Source organism: Humulus lupulus, chromosome 4, assembly GCF_963169125.1.
Source record: "Humulus lupulus chromosome 4, drHumLupu1.1, whole genome shotgun sequence".
In the NCBI taxonomy this organism is placed as follows: domain Eukaryota; kingdom Viridiplantae; phylum Streptophyta; class Magnoliopsida; order Rosales; family Cannabaceae; genus Humulus; species Humulus lupulus.
The window spans coordinates 206,388,378-206,395,709 of NC_084796.1; the positions used below are offsets into that span (position 1 = coordinate 206,388,378).

At 36.7% G+C, this 7,332-nt stretch overlaps 1 pseudogene; it reads right to left on the reverse strand.

Moving 5' to 3' along the window:
- Positions 1–5,048: 5,048 nt before the first annotated feature.
- On the reverse strand, positions 5,049–6,688 carry LOC133829373 (receptor like protein 29-like; annotated as a pseudogene).
- Between the last annotated feature and the right edge of the window lie 644 nt (positions 6,689–7,332).

Below are 7,332 nucleotides of genomic sequence, written 5' to 3' on the forward strand. Positions count from 1 at the left end.
CCCTAGTTTGGATATTAGGGTCAGGAACAAGATTTTCTCGATCGCTGGTCGAGGGAGCCCTAGCATGCGAGTCAGGCTGAGCAGGAGAATTTGGGCTGTTTTCGGACTCAGGCCTTTTCTTGCTTGAAGATTTGGAGCGGGCCATTGGAGGAGAAGGGTGTAGTCTAGAAGAGGAACGCGAGAAAGGAATCTCGTGGACACGGTCGGCCGGTTGTTCTTCTCCCTCGAGCAGCTGGGTGAGAAGGTCGTCGTCAATGTGCCTCTCACCTCCCCACAAATCTGGCATTAATGTTTGCAAACAGAAGAATGGGGAGGTGAGGATAGAGAATTTTCAAAAAGCTTTTTAGAATAACGCTAGTCGTGTATAAAAGTTAAGCTTTTATACAACAGCATTCTAACAAGAAGCTAAAGTTTTCCATACGAACAGTTTGAAAGACGGATTAAAGGGTGAAAGCAAAAAGTTTTTCAAGAAAGCTTTTTCAACTTCCCTTAGGGCGGGAAAAATCTATTTTCCAACTAGCCTAAAGATCGAATTTTTACTTCGATCTTACGTCTTAAACATATGATCCCGACTAATCAAACTAACTCGTAACTCTTTTTTCCTACAAAACATCCTATTCACAAGCATCTCAAACCAGAAACAGATAATCTCAAACGGTCTACATTTAGAAACATGCACCACAAAAATCTGAAGCATGGGAATTTGAAAACTTACCAAGAGAATGATTGCGGAGGTGGAAAAAGGACCTTCGGGAATCGAGAAACTCTCGAACGGGGTCTTGAAAATACAGAGGAAACGGTCTTCAGGAACGGTAAAAGCTCTGGTTTTTAGGTTTTCTTGTGAAGACGATGGTGTACGTAAAAAGAAAGTAAAGACTTCGAAGGTCTTATATAAGTTTGTCTCTGACATTAAAAAGTGTAATCATTAGTTTCCCTTTTTCAAAGTATGGGGAAGCGGGATGGCCGTCGAAATCATTTCTGGGGAACCGAAAGGACGTGATTAGACAGAGGTAGGTTACTTTTTCCAAGAACACACGAAGGGATCTGACACGTCAGGCGGGGTTACCGAAGAGTCGTTCGTCCAAAAGTTTATTTTACTGCTCGTGATAAATAAACTTGGGGGGCAAATGTTATCCAAAAAAATAGCATTGATGACGTGGCAAGTGATCCCAGGACACGTGGCTGACACCTGGGAACGTTATGCTAGAGTATCGACCAGAAAACACATTAGAAGCAGTGCAGCCCAGTCTTACCTGCAACCAGTCTGGTCGATAGTTCCGCATACAAAACAACATTTATGGGAAGATCTTTGTGAATCCCGAATTTATCTCACACAATCTCCTGGATACCCGATTATTCAGGGGAGAATATCTGTAACAATCTTTTGTAGTCCCCCTTGAGCCTATAAATAGCAAAAGATAGCTCAAGGAAGGGACTTTTGGTTTTTGAATCATTAGAGACTATAGTAATTCTCCTAGCAATATTGTATTGTTCTTCAGAGGTAAGTGAAACTCATTGAACCCTTGTTCATTGATCACTCCTTTGATTCTTAGATCAATATCAGTCTAAGTGGACGTAGGTCATTACCAGATCTTGGGGCCGAACCACTATAAAATACTGTGTCTTATTTACTTTTTTCATTACGTTCTTCTCTACGCATTCATTCATATCAAGCATATTCTGACTCCGTGTCAGTTGGCCAAATCGTGGGTCAACAGAGACTTATTCTCACATATACTATTGACTGCTATTGGTTTGGCGTCTAACTCACGAAACTGAAGTTATCTATTCAGAGTTGTAACAAGTAAGATAACATCACAATCCTCTTTGCCTTGATAGTTTTATTGATTTTTTAAAATTTAAAACAATTTATTCTTAATATTTGACTATATATCAAGCATTTTCAAAGTAGCAATGTTTTATTTCATCTCTGTAAATAATAAGGTCTTCTACAAAAGATCATTTTTTTATTATATTACCCTCCCTCCCATCAAATTTATTTGTCAATTAATTTGGATACATTTGCCATATTGTTAATATTAGGATATGAATATTTTGAAGGTTCAACTAGCAAGGTTCAGTTCTATTTTACAAGCACTTGGTATTACGAAGGAGCCCCCTTAAATGAATAGGGAAGACATGGTTGGTAAGACATTTGAAGACTTGGAAATAGCTAAATTTTTTTACAACACCTACTCCATGATAATAGGATTTGGTGTTAGGAAAGTAATTCGAAGGACAAGCAGAGAAGGAGATATTACAAAGCGAACATGGGTATGTTATGCACAGAGACACAGGATGAAGAAATGGTCAAAAATGCCAGATAGGAAAAGGGAGCCGAAGAAAGTTACTAGAATGGGTTGTAAAGTAGAGTTACGTGTCCAAAAACAGAATATGTGTGGAAGATGGATAGTGAAGGAGTTTCGACCGGTTCATTCTCACTCGTTGCTTACAAAAAACCATACCCACTTTTTAAGATCCCATAGGGAGGTACCCGAAGGTACCCTAGATCACGCAAGGGCGATGAGGAACTGAGGGGTTAAAACTTGTAAAATCAAGTCATTCATGGGTGTACAGAATGGGGATATTAGAAAGTGCCTTTCCTATTGAAAGACTTGTAGAACAAGTTCACATAGGACGACAAGGTTGAATTGGCTGACTTAGATGCTTCCAAAGCAATTGGATACCTGGAGCATAAGTCTGATCATGAACAAGATTTATTCTGTAAGTATAATTTTAGTCAAGATAAGAGGTTGCAATCTATGATCTGGGCAGACGGTAAGTGCAGACATATCACATATGGAGATAATGCAATGAGAGTGGCAATAAATGCGCTTATGCCAAATACTGTTCACCGTCTTTGTAGTTGGCATATAAGTCGAAATGCTTCTACCAATGGTAAAGATGGAAATTTCGTGAAGAATTTTCACAAGTTAATGTCAAACTATATGCCTATGCTTCAATTTGAGGATGCATGGGACAAATGTGTCTACAAATATGGCCTTTAACATAATGGTTGGATGACTTCCATGTATGAGAAGAAAGAAACTTGGGCAGAGATGTTTCTTAGGGGACACTTCTTCGGTTATATGGGAACCACACAGAGGTGTGAGGGAATGAACGCATTCATTAAAACAAAGGTTGATGGAACAATGAAATTGAATGACTTTGTTAGACACTTAGACATGGCCTTGTCATGGCTGAGACATAAAGAGCAGCAAGATGACCATGAATCGAACAATACTATGCCACATTTAGGGAAGACGAATATGACATTGGTTCAAAAGCAAGTTGCGACTCTTTTTACAAGGAATATTTTCTGGAAGATAAGAGAACAAATCTTCAAGGAAGGAAATTATTTAGTGAAATCACAAAAAAAAAAATGCAACATGAAGTCGTTTATGTTGCAACCAGGTATGGGATTAAAAGGTATAGGAGCATGGTTAGATTCCGCCGCATTGATTCACACCTCTTTTGTGAGTGTATGTTATTTCAAAGTTGTTGAATACCTTGTTGTCACATACTCGCTGTGATAAAAATTTTAAATATGACTGAGATTCCAAAATCCTTAATAGCAACCAAATGGCTGAAAACAAAGGGGGAAACGCAAAAAACCCAAATCATCACCTCAAACACATTCCATATATCAAATAAACATCAAAGGTATGGTGTACTCATACAACAATGCAATCAATTGGCCTTTGTTGCATGTAAGAGTGAAAGAAGATGTTTTGAGGCACAGAAAGAGATTGAAAAATTGATTGCTACATTGAACACTTTAGAAGTTGAAGAAGACACAATCATAATAAACCAATCAGTTACCTCCCTCCAAGTCAGAAATCCAATCATCACAAGAACTAAAGGCATTGCAAAGGTCAGAAGCAACGACCCAAAACGTGTACGTAGATGTACATCGTGCAAACAAGTTGGTCATAACAAAGCCACTTGCACAATGGGTAAACAAAAAAAAGAGAAAATTGGAAAATGAAAACGAGAACCAAAATTTGCTGAGCAATTTTGAAAAGGATGGGGAAGATGAAGTAGGTGACAAAGTTGAAGAAGGTGACGAAGATGAAGAAGATTAGGAGATTGAAGAAGGTGAGGAAGTTGAAGAAGATGACCAAGTTCAAGAAGGTGAGAAAGAGGAGGATGAACGTGAATTTGATATAGATGGTATTCAAGCGTACAATACTCATGACGATATTAACAAGGAAATAAATGGATTTGATAACTTCAATGGGGAAATTCCAAGCATGAGTGGTAGAGATGAACCACTTAATGCATATGGAGGTACAAGGGGCATGGAAACTAATTTGGTGGAGATCAATCTAACACAAGACACAAAATTTGTGGGGATCACATAACCATGGAATATCCACCAACCAAGGGTCAATTCCATAATACTCGTCGACTTTTTTTTGAGTGAATGCTACTGTATGGTGTTAGTTGATAATAACATTAACACATCCACCTTTTGATTGTCTAAATTTAAAAGTATGTCCTCATACTGTTTATTTTTAAAGATGACAAATATCTATTTTGGAAACACATAATAGAGAATTGCTTTCCATCATCTTATGCATGGTATATGTATTTCTTTGACTTTAATTAATAAAATCCCAATTATTTTTATTTATAGTTCATATTAACGGATGGTTATGAAATTATGATTAAATGTATTTTCTTTAACTTTAATTAAGGCAAATCCCAAATGTTTTTTATAGTGCAATGTTGCTTTTGGTATTAATTAACATTAATTATTGTTTTACAAATAAACTAATTACATTAATTATTGTTTTACAAATTAACCAATTTCCACTTTTGTACCAACATGAATTTTTTTAACTTTAGCAAACAACTCGAAAATTTTATTATTCAACGACATATCAATCAGCTGATATGAACCAAAACACATCTACTTTCTGAAGTTTAGCTTCCACCTTTCTGTTTTGGGTTTCTAGTTCACTAAGTTTGTTGGTCATCATCATGTATGGAATTAACAAGAGCTTCCCTTACATTAAAAATATTAAAGACTAAACAGGCAATTAATGACTTCTTAACATGAACCAACATGAACTTTACAAAAATAAAATTAATGGCTTTCAAATTAAAACTTAAACCATTCACGTGCTAACAAAATATTTAATACATGTATAACCAATAAACCATACAAACTAGGACGATCATAGTTAGTTCTCCAAAACTACATTAAATTAATTAATAACTTACTTCCCACTAAGTGAACAACCTTATACAATTCAAGGCCAACTATCATAAACTTCAATACAGAACTGGGATTTCGCCTGTCAAACGGTTGTTTGGAAAAGAGAAAGTGTTTAAGTTATTCAGCTGAGAAAATGTTTCTTGTATGGTCCCTGAATACCCAGAATCAGCAAGTCTGGGCTCTTGAAGTTTCACAAGCTTACCAAGTCCCAATGGCAATGGTACAGAAATGGGATTCTCATTCTTAATGAAGTATCGCAAGCTCTACAACTTTTCTATTCCCTCTGGAAACTGTTTGTTCAGTCAGTTGTTACTCAAAGTAAAGCCAATACAGTCATTTGCTCAATGCCATCAGGAATGCCACCAGTAAGAAAATTACAACTCAAATCAAGCTTTTCAAGTTGACCCAGTTGGCCAATTGTGTTTGGGATTGTTCCTAACAGTTTATTGGCTTAAATCAAAGCCCACTAGGCTTTTAAGATTGCCCAACTGATTTGGAATAGTACCACAGAGCAAATTATAGCTCAAATCGAGGTGCACTACAGATTTCAAGCTAAAAATCTCAACTGGGATTTTCCCAGACAGATTATTCTGTGATAAAGTCAAGATCTTTAAGGACTTGAGTTTAGAAATCTAAGGTGGGATTGAACCAGTGAGAGCTGGGTTGGACCTGATACTGAGTTGTTGAAGTGAGGAGTTGAAGACCGTAGCTTCCGCAACAGAAACAGTGATTCTTGTCAGAGTGAAAGGCAGAGATTTGAGAAGGGAAAGAAGTTGTTTTCTTGCAAGTAGGATACGGGAAAGGGCCAAAGTCGAGCCTGGACATGAAAATGATTGTCATTCACCACTTTGCACTCTATACCGGGGCAGGACGAGTCTGGTTGGCAATGGTGGGGACAAGAGGTCTTCCAGGTTTGGTCAAAAGACATAGATTCCATGATGTTGATGAGAGCTTCAACTTCGGATGGAGGAAGCCAGATGTTGTCGTTTGACAAGTGGATTTGATCATGATGAGAAGGAGGAATCGTTTGTTTGTTTTCATGGCTAAGATTGTTGGTTGTGGCGATGACAGTGAGGACAGAGAGAGCAGAAGGGAGAGAAAGAAGAAGGAATAACAGTGAGAATGAACAGAAAAACATTATTGTGTGTATCGAGTATGGTGGTGCAGTGAGAGGATGGTCAGAGTAGCAGAGAAATCGCAATCTAAGTACACGCCGAATAAACACACCGAATGAAAAAGGTTATGAGCTTATATCTGGATTTATAAGCAGAGAAAAAAAATGCCAGATTTTTAACTGTGGGCTAAAGAAGACAATGAATAGTTTCTCTATGGATTAGCAGAGAAATCGACTTCAGTACACACCGAATAAAAAGGATCTCACCTTTTTATATTTTTTTTGAGATCTGAACAAAAAAATTGATCTGACCTTATAATGAATTTATAAGAAAATATCAAAATTGAAAGGTTTAGGTTTGGGCTGTTGTATGTTAGTCCCCGTGAGCCCTAGTTTAAGAACACTAGTTTGCACCATAGATTGGACGGTTGAGATTTGGCAACACTGATGCAGCTAAAATCCTTGCTGCACTGAAGTCTCACCTTATATTTATATATAAATAAGTAGACTCTACAATAATTTTTTTTTATATAAGTAGCTTTTTTTCCCTATCCTATATAAATATACGTATACACCATACATAGCTATACACAGTTTTTAATATATGCCTAATTTTTATAGTTTATATATAACTAATAGTTATTTTATATATTTTTTTATGGCAAATTCTTTAGTCCCTCATGCGACTTAGTCCAACAAGTGGGACCCAAATAATTTGCCAAGTGTCAAGCTTTGAACAATTTTTGTGTTTTTCTTTTTTAAACTTTATGTTTGATTGACCGGTTGTGTAAACCGGATCTAAGAAATTATGTTGATATTGCTGTGAAAAGTCAGGACAATAAAATAATTTGATGTCCAAAAAGTGTACAGTCGAGGGCAATAAAGTAAAAAATGTATTGTGTTTGAACTTATTTACGGTATTGGGTAAGTAATTTTTTGATGCGGCTAAGTAATTTTTAATGAAATGGTCAGTAATAACGTTGTATCGAAAAGT